Source organism: Lichenostomus cassidix, chromosome 3 (assembly GCF_008360975.1).
Source record: "Lichenostomus cassidix isolate B80296 chromosome 3, HeHo_3.0, whole genome shotgun sequence".
Classification (NCBI taxonomy): Eukaryota; Metazoa; Chordata; class Aves; order Passeriformes; family Meliphagidae; genus Lichenostomus; species Lichenostomus cassidix.
The window spans coordinates 27,865,650-27,893,017 of NC_139483.1; the positions used below are offsets into that span (position 1 = coordinate 27,865,650).

Here is a 27,368-nt window from a genome sequence, read left to right on the forward strand (position 1 = left end):
TCATTATCTCTGTGAATTCACTGCTGGATGAATGGTCTTTTGCATACTTGGTCTGCTGTATGTATGAATAAGGCATCTTGGGAAGATGGGGAGATACCTGCCCTGATCGGTCCCAGTTTGCAGAATCACAAGCTGAATATGCAACATGTAAGAGATAGAAAGAATGAAGGGACAGGAAATGTGGCATGCCAGAGACAGGGCAATGGAAATGGCAGACTCTGGTAGGTTCATGTTTGTGTTAAACTGTTCCAGACGCTTCATTTCTTCTGGAAAGTATTAGAGACTGTGGGAGGAGGATGATGAGCTGTCAGGAGCTTTGGTAGCTGAATAATTAAAGAAAATATAAAGACTGTAAATTAAAGTAAAAATAAAGACTGAGTAGAAGTTTGATACAGAGAAAAGAAATGGAGTTTACCTCATAATCAGTTCATCAGTTCAGTCTTGTGCTGGATAGTGATGGCTTTTTAATTACTTTTACAAGCAGGTCTTTGTCACAACTGGTTCCTAACTCTTCCTTCTCCCCAAGAACATTGGCATCTCTGTCCTCCTTCGGTGTGCAATCTGCTGAATTCTAATTTTGTGGTTAAAACAAGTGCTTAAGGTGTTGTGGGACCTTGTCTCTCCCCAAACAGTGCTGTCAATCAGACATCGTTCACAATCAATCGAATCAGAAAACTTCAAGAAGCAGACATGAGCTAAAAGTTAAATGCAATTTTGCTTTAGGCCCAAAGGACCAACTTTGAAAATCTTTTGGACATATCTCCTTGTATACTTTGGGATAAGGTTAATTCCCTGCAGATAAAGTCAAACTCTTCAGACAGAGACAGCAAAAAGTTCACTGTCACTTTAAAGGGGGTTGAATCCATCCTCTCCTTTGACAGCAGAGGTAATGTAGCAGACTCATTTTCATATCTCATTCAGAAAGCAGATGAGATGGGAATCAACTTGTTTGACAGATGAATACCCTGGAGATAATTTCAGTTTGTCACACTATGTGTGATTTCTTTACAATTACTGCCAAGCTACAAGAGTGCAGAAGACTGTCCCATAAATGCCAGCCATTCTGCTTTCTTTAATTCCCAGAATAGAAAAAAATTTACTAATTTTAAATATAAAAACATAGTTAGAAATTAAAGCCTTCACTGGGAAAACAGACACTTTATACACAGTCAGACAGGAAAAACAGGAGAAAGAAATCACCAAATGGAAGGGAGATGGTAACTGTGGGATTTGTTTCTTTGGATTTTTTCTTCTTTTTCCTCAATTTTGAATGAGATGAATTTGAAGGAGAGATGTCATGTGCCTGCTCCCTCCCTTGCTTCAAAAGGGGATGGTTCAGTGTGCTGAGCAACTCTGTACCAACTCTGTGCAACCTGAGCCTCGACAACAGGTATATGGGGCACTTAGGGCGTCAGAGGCACCAAATGTGTGCAATAGTGAAATGCAGGAGAGATGTGGCTGCTCGTGTGGCATGTATGTCCTGCTGCAGCTCTTTAAGAGCCTGATACCTCTCCTGGTTTAACACTGCCTGCCTGTTTGGCTACAAAAATGTTGGAGGGGAAACCACCTGATTTCCCAGGCCAACAAAATTATTTTGTTGCAGCCACCAAAACACTTCAAGTCTTTTACAAACCTACTAGGTTTCATCTGAAAGTGGGATAGATTCTCATTCTTATTACTTTTACTGGAAGACTGTTCCAGATCATCACACCTCCATTGGTTATAAGACTTTTAAATGTCTTTCTAAGTAAACCTATGCTGGCTTATATTCATTTGCTCTTGAACCAGAATAGTATTTTAACTTTTAGTCTCCTTCTGTGTGTTCTTCATCAGCTTGGGTATTTTTTTTGTTTGCCATCAACTTTTTCTTCACAGAGCTGTAATAGCTTATGAAACTAAACTGTTTGTTTTCTCCCATTTAGTCCTTAAAATTGCTTGGTTTTTTACTTTTATTATAAAATAGATAAGGCAAAATAACTATTGAGCAATTTTTATGTGGAAATCAAGATATGGAAAATGACGGGTCATATCTTCAACCATCTACATTCCGAACAGTTTATCGTCTCATTTTTTAATTCCATACAACTAAAGATTCTTCTTACACATTCAGTAATATTTGTGCCTGATATTCTCCTCTCTAAGAGTAGATCTGAACCAAATTTCTTTTACCTTCCATTTCTTCTTTTCCTCCTGTAACTGATGGATCTTAAAGGTTTGATAAAGAAATCTGGTTCTATCTAGTCCCTGAGCCTCTCCCAATGATTTCTATTTCCTGCTGTGTGTCCACCATTGACTTGGCACTGATCACTTCAGTACTGCCCTTCAGTGTACTTGTTGAACCTGCTGTGGTTGCTTTATAAAACCATTACTTTTATTTTTTAATTTTCTGAGTGTGTCCCTACTGATCACTTTCCAAGTTGTAATTGTTCATTCTGGAGATGCATACACATGGGATCCTGTTTGGTGCTAATGTCTGTGTACAAAATTATCCAGTTTATTTCTCCTTCGCCTATAGGACACCAGTCTTTCCCTGGTGACATCGTTCTGGTCGCAGCAGGGCTGTGGAGAGAGTTAAGGTACAATAGGAAGGAAACCATGGCCTCAGCTCTTGATATGGTTTGACCCTTGAAGCAACAATTAGGTTACTCCAAACAGTGCCTTTGAGACAAAATCTTCAGTGTATTATCCACCAGCGAAATGCTGGGATCTGTCCTGGCCCTTTCAAACATCTGTTGGACCCTCTGTCCTGGGACATGAAGCACTGGTGGTTCATATCAACAGCACAGTTCCCCCTGAATATACAATACTCCTAAGAATTCAACCTTAAATGCCAATAACTTTAAGTTTGATGTTTGCCTAAATATAGTTTCATATGTATGTGATGTTTGTAAAAGGATGCATCTTTGCCATAGTCCCCCAATGCTCTTGTGTCAGCTTTATTCTCACCTGTCCCAAATAACTGGACAGAAGTTACACACAACAAAACCTGTTGTGGCTTTTCTTCTCCAGGTGGACCTGTGTGTGCTCAGTCTGCCAAACTGGCCTCCTGTGCCTCTGCAGAACCAGACCTTATGCAAAGCTTAGATGCCCTTTGTCACTCTGTATGCAATGGTGAATTAAGAAAGATGATTTCAATACTCTCCCCAACTCTAAGGTCTTCTTTTGTGATTTTTTTCTGGAAGATATTGATTAGATAACACACCCATACAGTCTCTACAACACACAGAGGTTCCCAGGACTCCCCTGGGAACTGAGGTAACTGGTAGTTCCATTCTGATGCTCTATTTCAGTGCACACAATTTTTTAAAGCAAAGTGGAATGATTTAATAGGAAGGGCTTAATGTACCAACTGATTAGACCACAGATGAGTGGTTAGGCTGTTGCCATCTCCCTGTAGCTCTGGAGAAATTTCTAACACATGCAACATTGTTTAACAAAGGTATTCCATAAAGTGAGATCTTTATTCCATAAAGTGATCTTCTCTTGAGAAAATGCTTTAAAATAACACAGTGTTTTTAAAGTCTTGGGACCCATGTCCTGTTTCTGAAAGAGATAACTTGAGAACCAAGCCTACTAGTTAGGTTTAGTTGTAAGAAGTTCACATACAGTGGTCACAGGGTTTCAGATGTGTTAAACAGTTCCAGTTTTAAAGTCTTAATAGGGATAGAGAAATAGATTTTTTTCATCATATGTATAATTTTTCCTGTTTTATGATCCTTTGCAATATGTGCAGTGTATTTGGACTGTTACTGTGGATATTGGTTGAAACTCAGAATGGTAGGACCAAGGTAACAAAGAGGGATGAGAAGAGTAAGACTGAGAAATATTTATATTTCCTCTCACTAATTATTGTGTGCATGAAGTCTCACCAGCTGACCTTGTGACTTCTCTAAAATTGCATTGCTAATTAATTTCCTTACCTTTCATCCTTTGTGAATCTTTCATTGTCCCTTCCCAGCCTTGCAAGCACCTGCTTTGTGCTGCTAATCCATGGTGAAAGAGGCGAGTGCCCTGCAGGAGAGGAGCAGTCCTGCTCTTTCCCTGTGTGCTCTCTCTAGTGACTGCCAGTTGTTCTTCCTGCTTTCCTGAATGTCACTTACAAGCAGTCCTGTCACAGATCAGCCAGGGACAGCTCCTGTGGCGGAAGATGTTACCAAAGCCATATTTGGTAGGAGCAAATAGCACGTAGAGAGGTCTGTGGAGCAGAACAGTTGGGAGGACAGCATTTCTCATCCCTGGAAAAATTCTGGTATCAGCACATCTATCCCCCTGTAGGCTGGCTGCCCAGAGCTCCACGGCATCTCATCTCACACTTTGGAGAATTCTCTTCTCCCTGCTGCCTGCCAACCTGCAGCCATCCCTCCCCTCTGCTGAGTGATTTCCTGGGTCCTTGGGCATATTCATTCTTCTCTGCTCTCAGCCTCCAGCACGATTCTGGATGGAATAGGAAAGGATGGCAGTCACTCTTGAAACCAAGGGATTTCAAGGCAGGAAAGGAACGAGTGAATGGATAATGGAAATTTCAGCAGAATATTAAACATGCTGATATTCAAATATATTTCCAGGCTCAGCTTATCTTACAGCTCATCCAGCTATATTCAGCCATTGGTATAGTCACTTTCAAATAAAAATAGGATTACAATATGAACAAATAATTAAATAAAATTCTAACAGTCTCAATGTTGAAGCCATTTGGATTAAAACCAGTACCAATGTAAACATGGGATTTCTGTCTTTTTTTGGGTTCATTTCTTGGTGTAGTCTTATATCAAACACATCAGAGAAAAACAGATTTTATTGTTCCTCCAGATACTATTTCAGAAAGCTTATTTATAAAAAAAGGATTGTTAACTGGAATAGATACAGGTATAGCAAAGAAGTGAAAGGAGTAAATATTATTTTTTTCAGAGCTTGAGCTGACTGAGGATACATTGTGCCTTCTCAACTAAATCCATGAGTGTCCTTGTACATTTTGCTTATTGAAGCAAACCTGTGCAAAGTTGAACACTTTTGCTCCTCAATATGAGGTGTTTGTCTCATAGTAACGGTGAAATGTAAAAATTATTCTAGTGAAATAGCTGAAACTTTATAAAGATCACTCTGAATGAAAGTACCAGTTTTTATTATTTCATTTAGGCTTCTAAATTGTGAATTATATTATAGAAAGGACTTCCAAAGAAATTAAACTCTCCAGTATTAAAGGAATTGAAAATACTTATTCATTTTACTTTTACTCAGAAATGTTTTGCCTAGAAACAAAACAAAAAAAAATTACTTAGGGAACTTTATAGCTATTCTCTGTTCAATTAAAGTTTTAAAGCTGTTGTCAAATGTGCTTGTTAGAAGTGAGAATGCAGACAACACTAGCCTATTGCTTGTGACAATTCCATATTTATTTAATGGGTGCCTTAGCCAAGCGACGAGCTCTGTCACAGAATGTAAGTCAAGGCTCGTGTGGTTTTGTAACAAAGGTTACTATGCAAAAGTTCCAGACAAAGTGTTTAAGGTTTGAACAGTACCTACATATTCAAAGTTGTCCTGAATGCAAAACCTTATTTTTTTCTTCATTAATCCCACAATGGTCAGTTCATTTGAAGTCCAAAATTCTGTCAGTGGATTGAGTTTATTTCCTATTTCATTTCCTGACATATTGTTTTCCTTCTTAGTTGACCTCCAAGCTTCTTGAGTCCCTTTCATTAACTTGTCAGGTGTTGAAGATTTTTGCCACCTCACTTAATTTTCATCATTCAGTTTTCTCTGAATTACCTTCATTACATTACCTTCATCTGAGCTTCCCCCAAAATAGTCCTATAGTACATATCTCACACACTGGTTGGTCACTCCATAACTTTTCCTTGCCCAGCACCCTTTCCTTAGTGAGGAAGATTATTTCTAAACTTAATAAAAGCTCACCTTTCTCACAACATGCTACCTGAAATGTTCTGAATATCCATTATGAGATTTTGTGTTTGGAGAAGTTATTTAAAATAGCTGGAAGTGAATTAGAAAAATTTGGGGGATTTTTAAAAATCAAATTGCGCATTAATTATCTTGACAATGCTCTATAAGCAAATCCTTTCAAAGATTTCTCACTGTTTAGTGAACCTGTAGGACTAACCATCTATCTGTACAGTGGGGAAACCTTTTTTCCTGTGCTTTGTGGTTTCTGTATCATCACTGTGAGAGAAACACTTCTCTTGGTCCTAACTGAATAGCTCAGAAAAACTGATCAGCTACACATTTTATTGAAGGGATAATACTCCCATGTGAAGATCCACATTGGAAAGAACCTGACCTACTACCTGCCAGCTGGGCAGTTGCAAGATTCTTGCAGACACCTTGTTTTCAGTCACCTGCTTCATCTTTCCTCTTCTTTAGAGTTTATGAAAGGATTCTGTCTCAATTTTATTTTCATGTTTCTGTTTTAAAGTTCTTGTTATTTTATGTTCTAATATTTGTTTGATTTAATGTTCCTCTAAATTTCTGCACAAGCAGCATAAAAGCCAACTTTGTTATGAATAGAATAAGGGAATGTCAGGCACAGACATAAAGAGGGAAGAATGACATCAGATATTGACTGTAACTGCAAGAAATTAATGGCTGTTTGTTGACAGATAGACATAAATTGTGACTAAAGTCACTGTGTAAAAGCTGAACAGAAAATAAGTTTTTACACAGAAATCTTCTCAATTGTAGGCTAAACCATCAAATTGGTTTAACACAGTGCAGGTTACTTGCCAAAAATATAAATGAGATTTATGTATCCAGCTCTGCAGCACAGAGTGAAGTGTACACAATAAAGTTCTTTTGCACGTGGCAGCAAGAAGGGGCTGGAAATTGGGCTCTCACCAGCCTCTGTAAATATCTCCCCTACCCAAAGATAGATCCTCTGATACACATATCAGAGAATGATGGGACAGTTTGGGTAGGAAGGGACCTTTAAAGGTCATCTAATCCCACCCCACTCCAATGAGCAGGGACATCTTCAATGCAATCAGGTATGTGTGAAGACAAGTAATCAAAATAAGGTGTTGCTCTTTTCCTGTCTCCATCAATTATTTTTCTTAATTTTCTTGTTGTTCAAGCCTCATGATTTCTGTAATTTACTTCTTATGACAGTTTGCTCCTGAACTGGTAATAGTGTGCTGCTGAAGTGCCCCATGGACATGATCATAGCAGACACTCTGTGGTCTTGGTCTGTGCAACCTGATTCCCCATTACTCCCTGATTCCATGAAGCATCATCAGATCTCCATGTGTAAATCCTGGGCTTGGCGAGAAAAGCAAAGCTGCATTCAAGAGCAGCAAATAGCTGACAATATTGTCTCAATTTTCAGAGAAGATTTATGTTCAACAGATATTAATTCATTTCTTGATCCATAGATATAATTTTCTTTGATGAAGGAAATGGCTTTATTTATTTGTTTGTCCTTGGTAGCCTTTGAAGTGTAGGGTCCATGGCTGATGGGTTGAAATTTTCTGCAGTATGGAGGCTGCTTGAAGGAGCAACCACTCATCTAAGTGTGGGACAGGGGGTGGCAGAGCTCAACTTCCATTATGATATTTTGAATCCTAAATACCATTAGCATCCTGTTCAACTTCTAAGGGTATGATTCGTCTCAAAGATCTGCACATTGAGTCTTTTCTTGATGCTGAAATCTAAAAAGACCAACAGTTCTCATGTATGCTTATTAAACATAAAAATAACAGGAAAAAAAATAACAGGAAATAAAAATAACAGGAAAGCGAGAAGAGGGACACCCAGTGATTTGGTATCACATTCATGTCTGCAGTGACTTCTATGAAGTTATACCTTCTCTTGTCCTCCAAGGAAAACCCCACTACCCCTGCAGATGGGGCAGACACCTTGCTTCATCTGCCTCTCTGAGTACTGCAGCACTTTTGAGGTGAGATTTGCTGCTCCTGTGTATTTAGGCAGTATTTAGGCAAATGTCATGACTTTTGAGAAGAAACAAAGAAATACTTATTTTCACAATATCAGTCGTCGTGGTATACACTGTGTTCCTCAGCTCTTTTGCCTGGCACTTGTTCTAGTTAAATGTTTAAAGCAATCACATATCTCTTGGTTAAAAATGCGTTATAAATTCATAATTTTTTGATTTCTGCAGAACCTCCTTACTAGGGTTATTAAATCATATTTTAGGCTCTTTTCACTTTAATCTCTGAGCAAACCCAACTTATGCACACCTGATTTGTTGTCACAGAATCTGAAGCAGAATTTGGTGATTCAGATCAAATGTCTGATTGTGGCTCGGGTGCTGCATCTTGAACAGACGGTTTTCTTCTTCTTATCCATTCATCTTTACAATGCATAGATTTATATTTCCTGCTGAGAAGCTTTTCGTAATACACAGGCATATTTCCAGAGAGCAGAAAATAAAGATGTAACTCATGTGCACACAAGATCCTTGTATATGGCAGTGCTGTATGTGGGGATTGTTTGACTGGAATGCCTGGAGAGGAGCAAACTCCAGTTAAAGTCTTTCCTGTGATGGAGCATTTAAAAGTTTGCACATAGTGAGGTAGCACTTCCCAGCTAGCTAAATCTCATCTAAGAACAAAAATAAGAGTTCTTCCTCCTAGTTGCTGGTTTTTGTGCTATAAGTAGTTTCTTTGTGTTTCTAAGGCCTCCATCTGCCTGTTGGATTTAATTGACCAATCAGCTAAGTTATCTGGGACAGAATAGGGAGAGGGAAAAAGGAGGATGGAAAGATGAAAGAATATTATCTGTAAAGCTCTCTTTCCCTAAGACATTTCTTTCCCCTTATGCTTAAGATATTTTTTCCTTATCCTTAAGGTTTTTGGGTTTTTTTCCTTCTTGTAGTTCAGATTGCATGTTTTTCTCCTCTTTTTATTTTCTGCTCTGCCAATATATGACTTTAAAATTTGAGGAAATGTCAACAGAGACTTGTGAGATCACCATGTTCTATCACCAGTTTTCTCTGTAAGGGATTGGTTTATTGTTTTGTATTTTCCCCCGTTTTTTGAAAGGTGCATAATGCAAACCCCAGCTTTTTCAAGCTAGAAGGAATATAACAGAGGGCAGAGCACCTCTGGCTCTGTTTGTCACTTTATAGTGGAAAGTCAATTTCTGGGGGCAGCAGTTTGGCTGCTCTCAGAACAGAGATTGAACTTGATCTTAATTCAGTTCAGGACTTTTTCAGTGGTGGTCACAGTCTTCAACAGCTATTTAAAGCTACCCAGCTGCCTTAAGGCAAACACACAACCTAATTTTACAGAGCTTTTGATCTCTCATTCTGGGCAGCCTTGTCATTGTTATAATGAGTTAAAACTGAAATGGTCAGGCAGTTGGCCCGATCCTTTAAAGGGAGTATTGTGCTAACATTGCTCACATGGTACCAGCACATTTCACAGATGGATGATGCTCCCCTTCTCCCCCCTCATGGAAAGCCAAATCCTGACTTGTCTTTCTCACAGGGTGGGGTTTAATTCATCATGAATCTTCCCAGAGCCGGGTGAAGCGAGGCTTAGGGCTGGAAGGGGAAGGTGTGGATGTGTGCTCATCACTGCTCTTTGCCCAGGTGCAGTTCAGATAGTCCCACTCATGGAAGGTCACTCCCAGGGTCGTGCTTGTCCTTGTGTCCCAGGCACAGACACCCCTTGGCAGAGGGCTCACATTGCCCAGGTTGGTGCTACCAGGTCCCAGGCTCTAAGGCCAGCACACCTGGTGTGACAAGGGCCACTGAGCCCCGCCTGCATCCCTCGCTTTGGGAATGCTGGAGAGAGGTTTGAATTTTTTCTTTCCAAATAAATGTGCAACAGTAGAAGAAAGGGTTGTTAACAACTTTTCCACTTGGAGTGGGCAGTCCTGACCCTTCTGCAGCCCAGCTTTGTGCCCCAGCAGCATTTCTGGGTGTGTGGCACTGTGCAGCGTGGTGCTGCCCATTGAAGGGACCCCACTTCTCCAACCATGAAGGCAAAGCAAACAAGGTGAAAGGATCCTCTGCCAGCACCCCAGAATACACTCTGGAGTGAGGTATAAAGTGTGTCTGCACCCTTTATGTAGGAGGCAGGCAACATTCAGTTAATTAAGGTTTAATCTGTTGTTTATTACAGCACATATGTTCTTCAAGGGAGGAAAAAAGTGGACTGAGGTCTTGCTGTGAATATTTTTCCTTGCTCTGACCTGAAGTAGGGCTGACTGTAACAGCAAATGTACTTTTTAATGCTCCCAGTTACTTCTACATATAGAACAGACACTTCATCTACCACACAACACTTGGCAATAGAGAGAGAACATATTTTTCTATCAATGTAATAGAGGTATATTGGGAATGACAAGAAAACTTGAATATAAGGTCTAACAAAATATATTCCCTAGATCCTACTAAACTCTTATAGTCTCAGAAAATGTCATGAAAACACGATTTAACTCTGACATTCTTTGCTTCTTTAACAGTGAAGAATAGTAACTTTTTTTTTTTATGAGGGAAAATACTTTTCAAATAACTTCTAGATCCTCCATATAGAGAATTTGCTAACATAATTGCAATTTTCTTTGCAAAATTGACCAGAGCAGTTCAAGAGACAATTGCACATTGGCAAATTCCCTGTAGAATATACCTTTCAAGCATGATGTGCATCCTTTTGCAAACAGCTAGCACAGGGTCACTGATTTGCTAAAACATCAAGAACAGGCAAAGTAAGACAGAGTCAGTGTCCTGACTCTCTGCACAAAGGTGACCTGAATCTTTAGGGAATGAATGGCTATTCTTTTTATAACCCTGGTCTAAGATACAGCTCTCTACAGGTAGGCAGACTTCTAACAAAATCCAGATTTATTAGTCTCCTTATAATCATCTCTACAGGTAGAAAATGTACATTTGGCCTGGACACCCTTATTCTTCCCCATACCAGTAAGTGTACAATTTATTTCACAAAATGAACAGGAGAAACAAATCACTCACCACAGAGTGAATGCCCAAAAAGCTATTTTGCAGAGCCTTCACTACTACAGGCTTTACTGGGGTCTGTCATTCACTTCTTGATAAAGACAAGAAACTATACAGTGGAGATCATAAGACCTTTACTACCAATTTTTGCACGTTTTTTAGGGCAGGTTGAGACATTTATGTAGGTGCTCCCTGGTTGGTTCATGCTCCCTAGACTAGTCTCTACATGGGCCTTGAATAGTAGAATTGTATCAGTTCTGCTGTGTATGGTGTTTTATCATGGTTTAAGGGCCTAAATTTTAGTGATTTTGATCTTACTCTTTCCTGTTTTCCAAGGAGCTGGAGGTGGAGAGAGCCTGCCTACTCATATTCAATGCAGAGCTTCTCTATGGGGTATTTATCAGGGCATCATCCAGAGGAGCTTCAAATGACTGCAGGGATAGAGCTGAAAATGTTTCCATCAGGAGACTGCATGGAGAGCAGAGCACAGAGGCAGTGTGCACACCCTGCCCACATCTGCTCTGTCAGGTTTCATACATCTACTGCACTGAAGGGCAGCCACTCCACAGCTGATGTGAAAAGCAGCAGCAGTTTCCAAATGGGGACTGTGAGCTGAACAATGTCACCTTTCCTGCCTCTGATAAGGACTTCGTGCCAGGCTCTTGAGGAAACTTTCACTTCCAGCAGCCTCCTGAATCTGACAACTAGGCTCTGCAACCTGGACATCCAACCTTCAGCTGAATAGATCCTCCCTTTGGGACCATCTTCTCTAATATAAACAGTGCATTCAGACACACTCTTATATGCCTCCAAATTGCCTGCTTTTCTTAAAGATACCTTTGACAACAGTTTTATGAAATAGTGGTATTATTGGAGAAGTAGTGTGATGTGCACAGAGCTGATGCAGAGTAATATGGGGAAGGACTAGCCAAAGTTTTTAAAGGTTGCATGCGTATTATACTTTTTTTTTCCCTGTTTCAAATTTCCTTTTTCCTTTTCAAATCCAATCTTGTCACAGATGCTCTCTGAAACCTCAGTCAGACTCTAGAGCAAACCAAAAGTGGCTTGATCCACATACAGTCATAGCCTTGCACTGGTGATGTTTCTCCTAATCGGGAGCTCAGGCTGAAGTTAATAATAGAAAGGATAAGTTTGAACCTTAATCATTATTTATTTTTTGGTCTTTTTGATGTATATTCACCCCACTTGCTTTAAAATGACTAACAAAATGCTGTTTCTATGGGTTGTATTTGACCTAAATTTCAGTTTAAATACTTCCCACCAAAGGAATGTCCCTCATTCATATATTGAACCTAGTTAATAAATACTTGTGCATCCAGTTTTCTTAAAAATTTTCACAATTAGGTGTTTTTTCTGCCATCAGAGATAACTGCCTGTTTGTACAAGTATTCAATTGGAATTATGGCACAGCTTCCATTTATTTCAGGTGAACTTCAGTACACTTGTGATCTTGACTTAATTTTCAGTGCTGCTTTGAGTGCTACTGGATTTACGTGTTTGGATATAGCTCTGAAATAGAATTGGCAGTTGCACAGTTAAATGAAATTTAATTTGGTCAATTTAGTTTTCACAGTTTCTCTTTTGGACTCCTTGTGACTTAATCCATCTTGAGAAAACAGTAGTATGGCTGGAAACATATACTGAACTGATAGCTTTCATATGAAAATCAGTAGAAATAATATTTTAAAAGAGGTCTATTTTCAATATGAAACTCTCTCTAGTAGAAAAATTAGGCTATTTTGGATTTTCATCAGAATTTCAGGTCCAGACAGCCTAAGTATTTTTGAGATGAGCCCAAACCTCTGTATCACTTTTACCTCTGATTGGTTTCTCCTCTGTGGGTGAAAGTAAAGAAAATTACTTTCTGTGGGTCTCTGCATATTAATATCATTCCTTCTTGCCTCATAGCTTGGTCTTGTATAGTTTTAAAAACTAGATTTGATGGAACAACTGATTTCACATCATGATTAAAAATGGGTGGCTGAGTTGAGGTTTAGGTTTAAATTTTAGATTATGACTATCTCTCTTTCAGGCTGAAAATCAGAAGGAAAAAGTGACCAAATAATTTTAAATAAATAAATTAGGAAGAGGTAGAGAATGCAGCTATTTCTTTTTCTGGAAAGCACCTTGTGTCTCTAGCTGGGTTAGCTTTGTAGTTAGCTGTCTCAGCCCTTGTACTGCACCTGAGGAAAGCTGTACTCTGTGTGAGAGCAGATAAACGAGGTTCACAGCAAACTGGTTACTTTTCAGCACCAGGAGTGCTTTCTTGCTGCATAGAAAGAATGTACTTGGCAGTACATGTGCCTATTTGGCTAAATTATTAAAATACACACCTCAAAGAGAAGGAAATTTATCAAACATCAAAGTAAATGGCCAACTTTACGTGTTCAGTAAAGTCTGATCCAAAATCCACTAAGGGAGGTAAAATACACTTCTGTGTGATTTGAAGGGCTTTGGTCCATGAAATGTCAATGGTTTGACAACCCAGATCAAAGTTGCATGGACATTTGCATGCCTGACAGTGCAGTTGAGTGCTTAATGGGCTTTTTTTGCCTGGCCTGAGCAGCTCTGGTGTCTGCCTATTACAGGCAGCAGTAACATCAGTTCCCTAAATCATCCTTTTGCATGGGTGTCCCCTTTACCCAGGGATAAGGGTGTTTTCTATCGTACAATTTCACTCTTGGCCTGTCTCAGCAAGACTCCAAATGTCATGTGGATGCATAAGGGTAAACACCTGCACCAACAACAGCATTTCCAATTTACCTAACTGGATAGTCCAAGAATTCAGTGGAAGTCTTAATTAATTATTTAATTTGAGAGTGAGTTTCTTGTCCTATGATCCGATTTTGTGCCAAGTCATGGTGTAGCTCTTACTGTTTGCTCCCTGGCTTATTTATTTTTGGATGGTGTCTGTGGCTGAGCCATGGTCCTTGTTTAAATTAACAGATCTGTTCCCCAACAGAAATACTAATCAAGAGTGACACAGCTGCTTTTTGGTGTCTGCCTGTGTGTCATACTGTTGTGCAGCAGTGATGGGAGCTGGACCTGGAGCCACCAGAGCCCCCATACAAATGCTGGTGTGGGAAGGGAAGGGCTGTGCTCTGGATCCTAGCTCTGAATGCTGCCTTCTCTTTAATATCTGCCTCTATTTTCACACTTCTCTCCTGTCTTTAGGCAATGGTGTGTTTGATCAAAAGGAATGTGCTGCCAAAATTGGAACATATATATCTGTATATAAATGTCCCTTTCTTGTGCCTGCGTACATTAGAGAAAAGCACTTACACATATCACGTGAGAGCAGAAATAATTAGGTGTGTGATTGCACATCAGGCTTCCCTAAATACATTCTCATCAGACATTCAGGAAACATTACGATTTTATTACCAAGGGAAGGCTTTGCTTTTATTATTTTTGTAGGAGTAATTGTTTTGGGTTCTATAAAATACAATATTCTAACTAAAGAGCCTTTTTGTTTTGAAACCTTTGGCATGAAAGAAATTAACATTTCAGTTTCACAGCTTCTGCAATTGTACTGAGTATCTCTATTAGTTGGTGTGTAGCAGGGAGTTTCTGTTCTGTTTATTTGTTTAGTAGCACCCACCTCAGGCTCACAGCACTCGTGGTTAATACACTAGTATGAGATTCTGGGAAAGCATTCAAAAAAATTTTGCACACTTCACTGATGTCCCACAAAATGGTTTGTCTTGCCTGGTGATGCTAATGTCATCAGCCCATATTTTGCTTGCTGCCCAGAATAGTAAGGGAGAAGATAACCATAAATTCCTTCTTCCCCTTTTGGCTCCCTCACCAATTGCCTTTTTGCATTCCCACAGGTTCTTCTCTTAGCTTTATTTTTTCCTCTGCTCTCGTTTTCACTCAAATTCTCTGTTCTTATACACATGTAAGTCTCAAAACCCTTTGTGATGTTCTCTTTAATTCTCTGCTTTCTTGTTTCATGCATTTGGTGCCTGTTCTCTCTCCACATTTGGTTTTTTTTTTTTTGGGGTTTGATTTTGTTTGTTGTTTTTTGGGTTTTTTGGTTTGTTTTTTTTTTTTTTTACTGTTCATTCTGCCAGGTTTCCTATCTTTTCCCAGCAAGCCTGGGAGACATGATAGGACTACCTCTATTTCCTTCTCTTCCTCTACTGCAAACCAAGAACTGAATTCTTGGGATGGGCTGCGAAGAAGCTGGGCAGTGTGAACAGAGTAAAAGCACAGGGGAAGTTGCAGCCTTGCCTTTCTGCAGCACCATCTCCTCCTACATTGCTGTAGCATGGGAGCATATATGAGTTCTAGAGAAAGGGATGGTTTGGGGTGCCTTCAGCTGTCATCTTTCTCCCTTTTTAAAGCAAGATGCTGTCAGATTGATGGCACCAATTTGCAGCAGGTATAAGCGCTTCTGTACCCAGATCCCAAGCAGGGAAATAAAATTCCAGTTACACTACTGCAGCACAAAATGTAATGATGGAGATATCCATTACTTTAATGGGCACTCCAGGGATGACTGGAGTAGGACCCTCATGGGATCTTGGGTCATCAGACATCCCACAGCTCTGAAGGCTCTGCTGTTGGGGAGACCATTCAGAACAAAATTATGATCAAAGGGCTCAATTCTCTACACCAGCACACATTAATTCATCTGTCTGACACCCCATCTAGTTTATAAGTTTATTCTAGTTTATACATGACTAAATTTCATCTTATATTGCCCAGCTATACCTTTTCTCGCAGTATCCTCTACTTTTAATATTTTCAGCTGCCTAATTCTTATGAAAACCATTACTCTCTCCATAGTTTTTCATCCAGCTGCACAGTAACTGTCAATGTGTTCTAAATATCCCATTTTATGCCCAATTACAGAGACAATGATTTCCAGGTACAAGAGAAACATGGAAATATTTCAGGCTTCTGCTCTGGTGGCCTCATGTTCAATCCTATGTACAGTAAAAGGGGCAGCTGTCAAAAAGAAAGGAAGAATTGCTCATTCTGGTTTGTACATTTATGTGCTTGGTTTCTTAGAGATTTCTGTAGCTGTTTCAGAATAATTTCCTTTTAACTTCTAGGGAGTATTTATTTGCTCTGTAGTGCACCAAATTCCAAGCCTTATTGTATGTCTTTCTTATGCCTGTAACCACAAAGGCGTTTTCTGTCTCTCGTATAATACAACTGTGATAAAGACACAGCAGTTGTTCAGTATCTAAGTTCTTCTGATATTTGTATTTTTCCTTTATCCTGATCTGAAACTGAGCTTGCATTGAACAAGGTTAGATAAAGGTGAAGTCTCTTGAGGTAGATCATGTAATGGCAGGGCAGGTATCACCTGAGGAGGACCCAATGAGCTGAAAAGAATAGCAGCACAAGAAACTAGTTTAATTTGACATAGCTATGAATATTTGACATTTTATAAGGGAATATAGAAATAAAGTCCGTCTTACTCACTCTGATACCCTAGGAAGTACAGATTTTCTTCCATGCATAATGTCTATGAACACAGAGGTTGTGGAGGCTGGCAAAGAGAGGACATGCAATGATTGTCCAACCCCTATAGAGCAAACTTACTGCAAAAATTGAATTCCCAAAGTGTTTGCATTGGGTGTTAAAATATTGAGCTGGATCACACATACCTTGCAATAGATGCTCAAGTTTTTAATAAATGAGAAGAATTTTCCTTCATGTACCACATGCTCTGTTTTCTCCAGTGTCTCTGAGCAGAATAACAGCAGAGGGAAGATGCTATGAGATGCCCTGGACATGCAAGGTCTGACAGAAGGTCAGGCCCCACTTCCCTTTGGAAGATGAGAGCAAAGAGAACAGTGAAAACCATACCAAAATGCTCTGTATTAAAGTTGTTCTTAAAACACTTTCTTCATATCATGCTTGAGATAACCTGAAACTTCTGAAATTACTCTCTGTACCCTGTTGCTTGTCACAGCCAAGTAGTTCTTGCTGTGCCTCTTTCTGATCACAGCTTAATTTACGTACTTTGACTTAGGTCTTGCATTCACTGATGCTTTTTCAAGACAGCTGCCATTATCTCTTTGATTTCTGTTAACATTAAGATGTAAATAAGGAAGAAGATACAGAGTAAAAATTAAGAAGATATGGACTAATTTTTTCCTTCCTTCTTTTCCTCTGATGGAATCAAGTAGGAACAGAGGCTGAGAGGGGAATCCAAATCACTTATTATCCTGACACTGTTACTCTGCAGTACCACAAAGTTTCCTCTTCCTCCTTTCCTCGGGTGTGCCCACCTGGGTTGTGAAGAGGAATAGGAACCTCACTCATACACATCCTGCAGAGGCTTCCGAGGTCCCAGGTAAGAGCCAGGAGGAAGTTGAGCCTCCTTTCTACATGCCCACACCTCATTGGCATCAGGCTCAGGAGGGTAGGATTGGAGAGAGGGGAGAGCTGAGCAGTAATTTGTAATAACAGTAAGGAGCCCATATTCCCCCAAGCTGGGGCCCAGCATAGCAGGCAGAAATAACAGATTTTAGATATATCTATAGATATAGATATATAGATATACATATATATATATATAGGTTTAGATTTTATAGTCCAAATCTATAGGAAACTTTGCCCTCTAAGGGGTGGCATTTTCTCTGAGACTTTCACACTCCTATCTGTTTCCTGTTTCTTTCTGCATCAAACTTTCCCATAATACTCGGGTTCCAAGTCAGATCCCAAGTTCATGCCTAGTTGATGGCTTTTCTTCTTTTCTGCCCAAAATATTTTGTTGAAGGAGTGTAAAATTTGTTTTAGGAAGACAAAGACCACTTTTTGCAACATGCTTAAGCTTCATTAAGAAAAAAATACTACCTTATATTATTTCTTTTTTTCTGCATACTGCAAGCTCTGTGTTACAGTCTTGACTCATTTCAGAGGTCTGGGATGGTTCCTTTTAAGTGCTTGCTCCTATCCTTGGCAAACCTAGCAGCTTGCAAATAATTGCAACCACAGAAATGAAGTGCTTTGTGGCTGGCAAGAATGTTCCATTCTTCCCACAGTTTTCAAGGTAGATTATTGAGGTTATTGATGGATTCATTCCCTTGACACCTACATATTATAATGTGACAACTGTTAGCAAATACTGACTTTATGGTGATGTCTCTGATACAAAACAAGAGTTTGCCCAAAAGATTCTCACCTCCATCATGTACTTTTAATTGAGTTACAAAATTGTAACCATTCCATTCCATGGCTGAGACATACAGTTTTGAAAGGACCATGATGAGTCCTAAATAGCTTGAGGATATTTCCTAAATACCTTGTCCTAGATATGGATTCTTGTCCACTGTATGCTAGAGTCTTCTCATATAATTAGCATAAGACTGGTTTCCGAACACTATCCGTGGTTGACAAGTTCTGTCTGAGTTGACAAGTTCTGTCCCCAGTCCCCCATGATTCCTCTCTTCTTAAAGGCTGGAAAACACCAGACAACCTTCTTTTCCTCCAAACTGTTTCTTTAAGCAACAATTAGAAGGCAAACTGAGATCTGCAGCGTGTAACAGGGCACGAAGACAAATGACTCAGCTAGTGCAAACATGAGATTGGCAGGGGAGACACTGCAGGAAGTCCCAGCCAGGGCAGTGGGGAGCCTGACCTCCCTTACACTGCTCCTGTTGCCTGTGGAATTGCAACAGATGATCACAGCCTAACAGCATCCTCTCCAGAGAGGGACCCCCTGCTGCATGACAAGTGCACATATCCTCTGTCAATAATGAAAAACGTTGGCATTGCTTATTCTGTGTGGAAAGGGTCAAAATATAGCATGAGGCTCATATTCACACTCGCCTTGTGCCATGCCTTTATTGCACTGAGCATCTGCTGCCCCTCTGGATTTCAGTGGTGACTGGGAGTGTTCTGTGCAGACTGAATTGATGCCAGAGGTTGCAATCCCACCAGGATGAGGTCCTGCTTGCTGATGGGCAGGTGGCAAGTCCTGCTGCCTCCAGGTGTACTGTGGAAGCTAATCCTGTACTTTTCATCAAATTGAGAGAATTGGGAAAGCATTGCCAAGGCAGTCTCTTTATTCTGATGAACACTGCGCCAAAACAGATGTCCACTAAATATGAAGTTTGTTTGTTTGGTTGTTTGGTGAGTAAATAAATTGCCCAGGTCTCAAATAGCACTCATTCACCCCCAGTGGAACCAGTCCAGTTGGCTGGGAGAAACTTCTGCTATTCCTCATTCTGAGTTTTCTGAACAGGAGGTACCTGACTGTAATTCATAATTATCACTTTGGAGTTTTGAAAACATACCTGAGGCTTTTGAGCAACAAAATGAGGTGGGGACATTTTTTAACAATAGCAGCAATTAAAGATATAAAGAGAGTGGGGAGTGAATGTACCATCATTTGAAATCTTTAAATCAGGTAACTGCCTTTATAAAAGATTTTTTTTTTTGCAACACCCAATATTATGATGATAGATGCAGGAGCCACAGAGAGGATTTCTCTAACTGAGGTTATGCAGAAGGTCAAATGAGATGGCCATAATGATCCCTTCTGGTCTTAACCCATCAATCAAAGGGCATTAAATTTTACTCACTGAGCTTGACATGTGATTATGCAAAACAGAAGTACAAGGATTTTCCTGCTTGTAAAGGGAGAACCTGGAAAGAATAATAACCCTGGGATAAAAATATTATGCTGACCTTCTTTCAGAGCATCTACAAAGTAATAGTGGGTCCTCTTAAGGTTAGCATAAGTATCTTGGTTATTCCAGATGAGATGAATGCTTAGAATGGAGTAGATCATGAATGTATAATTTATTCTATGACCTGAAACCCCTTTTTACTGGTAATTGGAAACCCTTCTGCATTTAGATGCAAGATGGACAATGAAAGATTGTTGTGGAGTTGTTGAAGTATTTTAATGAAATTCATCCTCAGGGTTTTTTGTGATATTTGTTTATGATTTTCATAACAGTCTATAACAAAAGGGACCTTCTGTGATGCTTTTGTCTCATCAATAGCCTCAAAACCCTTTTCCTTCCACTGCACTGTGAAACAGCACCTGGTCTCTGTTGGATCTCTGGGTCTAGAAATTTGGATCAAATTTTCCCCATGCTAAGATGCAAGAAGCTGAAAGAAAGCACATTCAGTTTGTCTGTTGGCTGGAGCTGCTTTTAAAAGCAGAGGGATGTGTGGGTGGAGGACGTGAGAAGGAGATTTTGTACTGGCATATACATGTGTAAACAGATATTCAGTGATTTGTAAAGAGCTGAGCTGCACAGCACCCAAAAAATATACAATCTTTTCCCAAACCTCCAGTGTTTGAAAGCTGGTGGATTCAGCTCCAGGCAACTCTTTTCATCAGTAGGGCCACAGACCAAAGCTATTTTAGACTGTCTTTCAATCAGCATAATTGATTGGCAGCCATTGATTTAACAGTCATGTGGACCAGTGCTGACTTCAGTTTGGAAGGGAGTGGGCAGGAAATGGGAATCACCAATGTCTACACGCACATGCTAAATTGTACTGTCAATCAGATGGCCAAAGGCTTCACTGTGTTGTCTGCTAGACTTGGAAAGGAGAATGGTGTTTGTAGCAGGTGAAATTGTCCTGGAAGTTGCAAAAACATCTCAATTTATTTTTGCCTCGCTCTGCTATCCTAGGTCAGTTTTCTTCAGGTTTTGATGTTGCATGTGGCACTGTATGTCAAAGCAGAGCATCTCAATTGTGAAATTTCTGTGTCAAGCCATATCTTTTTGGTGATTGCCACTGTACAAGGAAACTTGTATGAATGTGATTTTAAGGACTTTATGAGTTTTATGAGTCTCTCTTCACAGAGAAATTATGCATTCTGTTGGGGCACAGGATTTCCTGCGTCACTGAAAGCTTCAGCTGCTCAGCAAGATTCACAGAGCAAAAGTTAGTCATCTGTAATCCCTGTTTCTCATGTATTTTCTAGATCTAAGCCAAGAATGGAAAATTGAACCTTGACAGTTCTTTTCAGGAGCAAGTGTTGCGGACCTGTGAAACGATCACAACCTAGGCAGCACAAGACTTCTCTTGTGGCTCTTTGGGTGTGAGGGGATTTCTGTGGAGGTGGAAATAAGAACAGATGTAGCTCAAGGACCCTTGTTGGCTGACTGTGAGCTGGGGCAGGATTGGAGAGAGAGGAGACCTGAGCAAAAGGGATGAGTGGAAGTGGTAGCCTGCTAGGAGGACCAAGAAAGAAAGCTGTTGAGTCACTGAGGGGCTCATTACTTGAGAGCAAAGCTATATATAACTACTGTGGACAGTTAGTGCAGAGAAGATGTTGAGGGGTAAATACCAGAGAAGTCTGATTAAATTCTAAAGGGCATCACAGAAATCTGGAAAGCATCCTGGCCTCACACATTGGGGACTCACCACACAACAGCCTCATGTAAATCTTTTTTTGGGTGATTTTATTTTTTCCAGAGTTGTATCATTTATTTTATCTTGGGAATCTTCACTGTCAAAACCGTAGCTGGTGAAAGATTTTTGGAAGTTTTTTGGAGTGCATTGGTGGAATACATTGATTTCTGTCATTGCAAGCAATACTTTGCTTTCAAATCAGACTCTTAAACACTAGTCTCAGAGTCTATTATTAATTCCTGATGTCATTAAGAGATGTCTTCTCTGTCTGTGATGCACTGACATTTATTTTATAAGGCACTGACATGATTAGAGCTTTGATTTGATTTTCCAGCCAATATGCTTGGCCCAGGATTCCCAGGAGTTATGTTTAAAGTTAGCTTCCTAAGTTCATATTTCAGTCATCTATAAATGAAGTAATTTTTTAATATTTTAACGCCTAGTTTGGCAGCTTTCATCTTCTCAAGTCTTCCTTTGGCTAGGCCACTTCCTTCAGTGCCCAGTAAGATTACTGACTGTGGTAATTCTTGGCTTTCCAAGAAAGAAGAGTCCTTCAGCACTGTCCCACATAGAGCCAGGGAAAACTGGATAGGCTGAAAAATAGGCAACTGCTCTATCTGCAGTCCTTCCTCATCTAACCACAGTCTGGATGCCATATGTGTGATGTGTGTAGCCTGCACCTCAGGGATATAAAGAGAGTCACAGGGAATGCAGCAGGCACAGGTCAAAGGAGAGAGACTGGTAACGCTGAGGGATCTAAAGTTTGCAGCAGAATCTGCCCCTCCAAAAAAAAGAGAGTGTATTGCTCTATGCAATCATTCTCAAAAACATCTTCAAACTTTTCAGTTCAGTCTGGTCTGACTTTCTAGGGGCCAAATTTGATACCTGCATATTGGTTTTGGGGGACCTGGTTCTTCTGCCTACACTGGATGGCCTCTTGAAATACATCTGATGATTCCACCAGGAGTAAGGAGTAAATGAGGAGAGTAACTAGGCTATAAAAATATACCTCTTATCCTTCAGATTGAAATACTACAGCTCTTTCTGAACTCTTGGCCTTTTTTCACACTGGGATGTTTACAAAGCATCAGAAGATTTTACTCGTTAGATCTCAAGAGCCTTAAAAGAGGTGTACTTTACGCTAACTACAAAGGACCTCAGAATCAGACCTTACATGTTTAATCTGGATGTGCAGAGGCAGACTGTTCCATTGCTCATGCCTCAGTGCATTAACTAATCTTTAAAGAACAGGGATTAAGGAGAAGCTTTGCCCACGAACAGGTTAGCCCTGGTTGTCTAGCCCTGCCGGCACAAATTCATTCAGATTCCTCAGAGGTGTGTGGTACTGATCACTGTCCAGAGACAGGACACTGGATGAGATGGACCATAGGTGTGATCCAGGGCCACAGTTTTCAGGTAAATTTCCACTGCAAAATGATGCCACATTCTTGGTTTGTTTTTGTGAGTTTTTTTTTGTGTTGTTTTTTTTTTTAAATTCCTTACATGAGCATTATTAATTGTTCATTCCGTTGATAGTGGTGTGTGGTAAGTTGAACAAGCTGGATTTTTTCCTCCCCTTGTATAGTCAGAGCTCATCTTTTCCCTGGTTCTGTCTAGTAACCTCTTCAATCAAGAGAGGCAGAAGAAAATGAATATCTCTGTGTCAGGAAGGCTGGAGAGAGAGAGACCTACTGGTAAACAGGAAAGGCTGCTCAACCCTCCTGAGTTCTTTTACCTCAATTCAGGTTTTATTTAGACACTGCAATACCATTTAATGCAAGGGAAAACTACTACTACTTTCTCAGCACCAGCACTAGAAATAATAGTATGTTCTACTCTTTGTCATTTAAGTTTCAAAAACATAGCAAGGGAATATTGTTTCCAGTATTAAATAGCATTAATGGAGCTGACAGTGCTATTAGAATCATAGAATTGTTTAAGTCAGAAAAGACTTTTGAGATCATCAAACTCAACCATTAACACAGCATTGCCAAATCCACAGCTGAACTCTGTCTCTAATCACCACATAGTGTTTACCTATATTTTCCCCTACCGATACAGATGTAAATGACTTCCACTATAACATTTCAAGCATCAGAACCACCTGAGAGCTCTTTGCAACTGCAGCTTCTGCATTTTGCAGTAAAATTTCTCTCCCCTTCCCTTTTCCCTCCTCTTCCTCCGCCCCCAGAGAACTGACAGGCTTCCTACTGACAAATGTTGAGTGTAGCTCCCGAGGATTTAGCATGTCAGGCTGTGTCTACACAGCTTAGGTTTCTATTATTACGCAATGGCTTAGAGGGCACTGCTTTGCCACATAATTACAGAGCCAATCTGTGTTAGGACCAGGAGTTTGGATGCCTCTTTCTGTACCAACAATTTGCCTTCTGCCCACTCAAGGCTCCTCCCTGACACTCTTGCTTGTTTATTAGCTTCTTTTTGTACCCGTGTTTCATCTGGTTTCTGGTTTTCTTCTCTTTCCTTTGCTACCTATTTGTTTATTTCAGAAGTGAGGGGTCTGACTGAGTCGTGCTTGCACGGATTCCTATGCAGCACGAAGCACTTGCTGTATCTTGCATCGTCAGAAGAGGTAAGAAGAAATTCCTGAAGCTGCCTGCTAGTTCTCTCGGGTTTTTCATTCTCTATCTTTTTTTTTTCCCTCTCTCTCTTTTTTTTTTTTTTTTTTTTTTTTTCGGTGTGTGCACATTGCTTGTCTTACAAGCCGTGCAGGCTCTGCCATCTAGAGCACTTTGTGAGATCACTCCACTTTGCTGTTTTTCCTTCTCCCATCTCTGCGTGACTGTGTGTGCCTGTATCTCCCCGTGTCTCTTCCCCCCGCGGTACAACTCGGCCCCCCAGCCCAGCACACACACACACGGAGGAGCTGGGCTTGCTTGTATGAACTTGAAGACTTGCAGTGCTGAAATGCATGTGTTACCTTGGGATGCACTAGCATCAGAATGCTCGAAAAACCTGCAGGCTGCTTAGTCCTCCAAGACTGGGTTTTTTAAACCACACAGGAAAAGAACAAGTTATTCACTTTTTTAAAAATTATTTTTCTTTTTTTTTTCCCTTTCCTTTTTCTGTGCTTTGGATATTACTGAACAAGAAGTCTCAGGGATTCACACGCTCGGACTTCACTGAATCAGGCTGCATCTGACAAACAATCTTGTCTGCATTTTGGTTTGCTAGAGATCAACTGGGATTTTTCTGATTCTATCTTCTTTTGAAAAAAGGATGCATGGAATAGAAAGAAGGTCTAAGTGCCTGTCTGAGATTATTTTACCAAACCTGGGATAAATGTTACTTCTCAAAGGTAAGTGCACTTTTTTTTTCATATATATGTATAAACTGTATAGTTATAACATAAACTATATATAGATATGTATCCAAAATATTTTATAGACAGTTATCTCTGATGGCAAAAGAATATCTCAGTCGTGCATCTTAAAGCATTGGAGAAATGTATAACTTTATCTCCCTTTTCATGTTAGCTTAGATAAAATTATTCACGTAGAGTAATGGATCTCAATTTGGTTTCTCCTTCTCTTGGTATGAAAAGGCACTTCAAAAAGAGTATTTTTTTAAGAGTTAGTAGGATTTTTTAATGATAGTTTTTAAACAGTGATGGAAGGATGCTTAAAGGAAAGGATAATAATTTGATTTCAAATAAAGGAAGAATTGAGGAATGGAGTGAAACTGTGAAAGTAATTTCAGCTTTCTGAGGAATTAGTAAATCCTGCAAAGCTAAGGGAGAACTTTGCTGGACAGATCAACTCTGCTGTATATAAAACCACACAGTAGAAGTGTGGGGACCTTGGCAACTGTCATGTGAAGGAGCAGAAGGCATAGGAAGAGCTAGAGAAGGGAAGGGAGTGAGGGGTGTGGAGGGGCAGTGGGCACCCACTCCAGTGTCTGCTGGCACAGAAGCTGCTGTTCTTGGTGAGGTGATGCCACTGGTGATGGACATCCAGAGCTGGCAAGGTGGGCATGTGGGGGATGGGGCACACAAACAGGTATATGCTATGTCATGTCTGTCTGACGTCAGCAGACATATATGCTCTCAGCAAGATTAAATGTGCTGAGAATTGGGGTGGGAGAAGCATCTGAGTGGCAGCACAGTACAAGAAATAGCAAAATGGAAACTGAGTCTCTAATTTGCATGGACATTGCACACTTTTGGGACATGAAGCAAGTGCATGACTGAATAAAACAAGAAAGGAACTAATGGGGTAGAAGAAATCAGCAGTGAAGTCAACAAGTCCCAGTACAGTAGATTAGTAACTGGAAATGTAAAATGGTCATTTGTGGTAGTGTATGTAAGGAAGAGCTCTTAAACTGGGTAACTCCTACCTACACAAAAGAGTACAAATAACATTGATTTAAAGCAAGAATAATTTTTTCTTTTCAGACTAGCTGATCTAGGATTTTTGGGGCAGTGCTATGGAGATATTGAGAAGAATAAGGCTTATTTTATCTATCCCATCCTTGGGATTAATATGACAGAAAAACTCTTTTGATGAGAAGAGGCAGGGAAACAGTAAGCATCATTTCAGTCTAGAAAGTCACAGGTAATTAAATTGACATCTCCTAACTTTATTATACAATGTTCATCATGGGTAAGTCCAGCAGATGCAACACAATGATCATGGGGATTTTCTGTCCCTCCAGAAAGGGGAAACATTGCCATGCAGGGGATCAATTTCCAATTGGACCTTGCTGTGCACAGAGTCTCTACTAAGGCAAATTTGGGCTTGTGGTGAGAAGGAAGAGAGAGATAATTACTTTCACTCTTGCCGTGTTTCAGGCTGGTTGCAGTCTCCTTGTTTACAGCTTGCTCTGTTCTGTGGTGAGTTTGCATTGCCCGCAGATCACCACTTGAGCACAACAGAGCGCTTCTCATGTGCGCTCTGCTCGGAGCTGCCGTGTCGCAGCGGCACGAACAAGAGCTCCAAACCTTCCCCAAAACTGCTTCTAATTCCTGGGGAGAGAGGGGATGCAGAAAATAAGCAATGCCAGGGGACGGGAAGCAAAAAAAACCAAGCCGAGTCAAGCCAATTTAACCCATGAAACCCAGCAAAGATGTGTATCACCTCTTGGATCACAGACAGGGTCTGCCCTGCTTTCCCCAGCACAACTCTGGTTTCTTTAGGGTAACTCTGGGCTGGGTGTGCCCAGTACCTGGCTGGGCAGGGCACTGGCAGGCAGGCAGGCTGGCACCCCTTGGTGCACCAGAAAGGGTGAGAAATGTGACCCAGCCTCAAAGCCCGTTTGCTGCTCTCCTCCCTGGCCCATGCTGCACATCACAGCATTAGTGCTTCTTGTTTAAATTTAAATTGGGCCATAATTGGACATTTTTCCCAACGGGAGGTACGAATGGCACATGTAGCGTTGCCCTGTGGTCTCTGCTCTGCCTGCTGCTCAGGTGGACTCGAGCTGACAGCTCCCTGGCAATCCCAGTCCGAGTGCTTCTGCTCCCCCTCTTTGCAGAGGAATCTGGCCACTGACTGAAGTTTGCAATGTAATGATTATGGACCCATCTGATTCGCCTCCATCCCCCCTTCTTTTTTTTTTTTTTTTTTTGCCCTTGCTGGCAGAAAAACAAAATGGGAGGCTGATTCAAAATTATCAAGGTTTAACTGGTAGTGGGCAGGAATATTCTCCAAGTGACTTAACTCCCTGCTGAGGGGTTGTGGACTGAAAGCCCTTGAGGCTGCATTTGCTACCCACCCTCACCGAGGGGAGGGAGGGGATGATGACAGTGCCTCTTCACTCCCAAATCCCATTTTGCATTGCTAATGCATTTCTGCCTTGACCTACAAAGATCACCTGTGGGAGAAGAGGGGAAATTTGTTCCAAGTGTGCACTCAGTCTTTTTTTTTCTGGTCTGAGCACTCAGCCTTACTCTCTTTCTGTTTATCCAATTGTGCTGTCGTGAGTTTGTTTTTGTGGAGAGGCTAATTGTCCTCTAGGTACTGGACTGAAAAGCAGTAACACTCTTTTTAAAGGAAGACATCTGTGGCTCCTTCAAACTAGTCCAGATGACTCTGGAATTTACTGCCCACCACCA

The 27,368-nt window shown here is 40.5% G+C and overlaps 1 protein-coding gene and 1 long non-coding RNA gene across 3 annotated transcripts in view; one reads left to right on the forward strand and one right to left on the reverse strand.

Annotated features, from left to right (window-relative positions):
- Nucleotides 1-27,368, reverse strand: part of LOC146439341 (uncharacterized) — a 560,563-nt gene that overhangs the window by 65,309 nt on the left and 467,886 nt on the right. The window lies entirely within an intron of this gene.
- Nucleotides 23,524-27,368, forward strand: part of LRFN2 (leucine rich repeat and fibronectin type III domain containing 2) — a 146,964-nt gene continuing 143,119 nt past the window's right edge. The window contains exons 1-2 of one of the 2 annotated variants that reach the window (XM_085055057.1): nucleotides 23,524-23,888; nucleotides 24,408-24,614. The gene's annotated coding sequence lies outside the window, so the exon portion shown is untranslated. Of the gene's footprint in view, nucleotides 23,889-24,020; nucleotides 24,615-27,368 lie in introns of those variants that run through there. The other variant, XM_085055058.1, reaches the window with a different exon arrangement.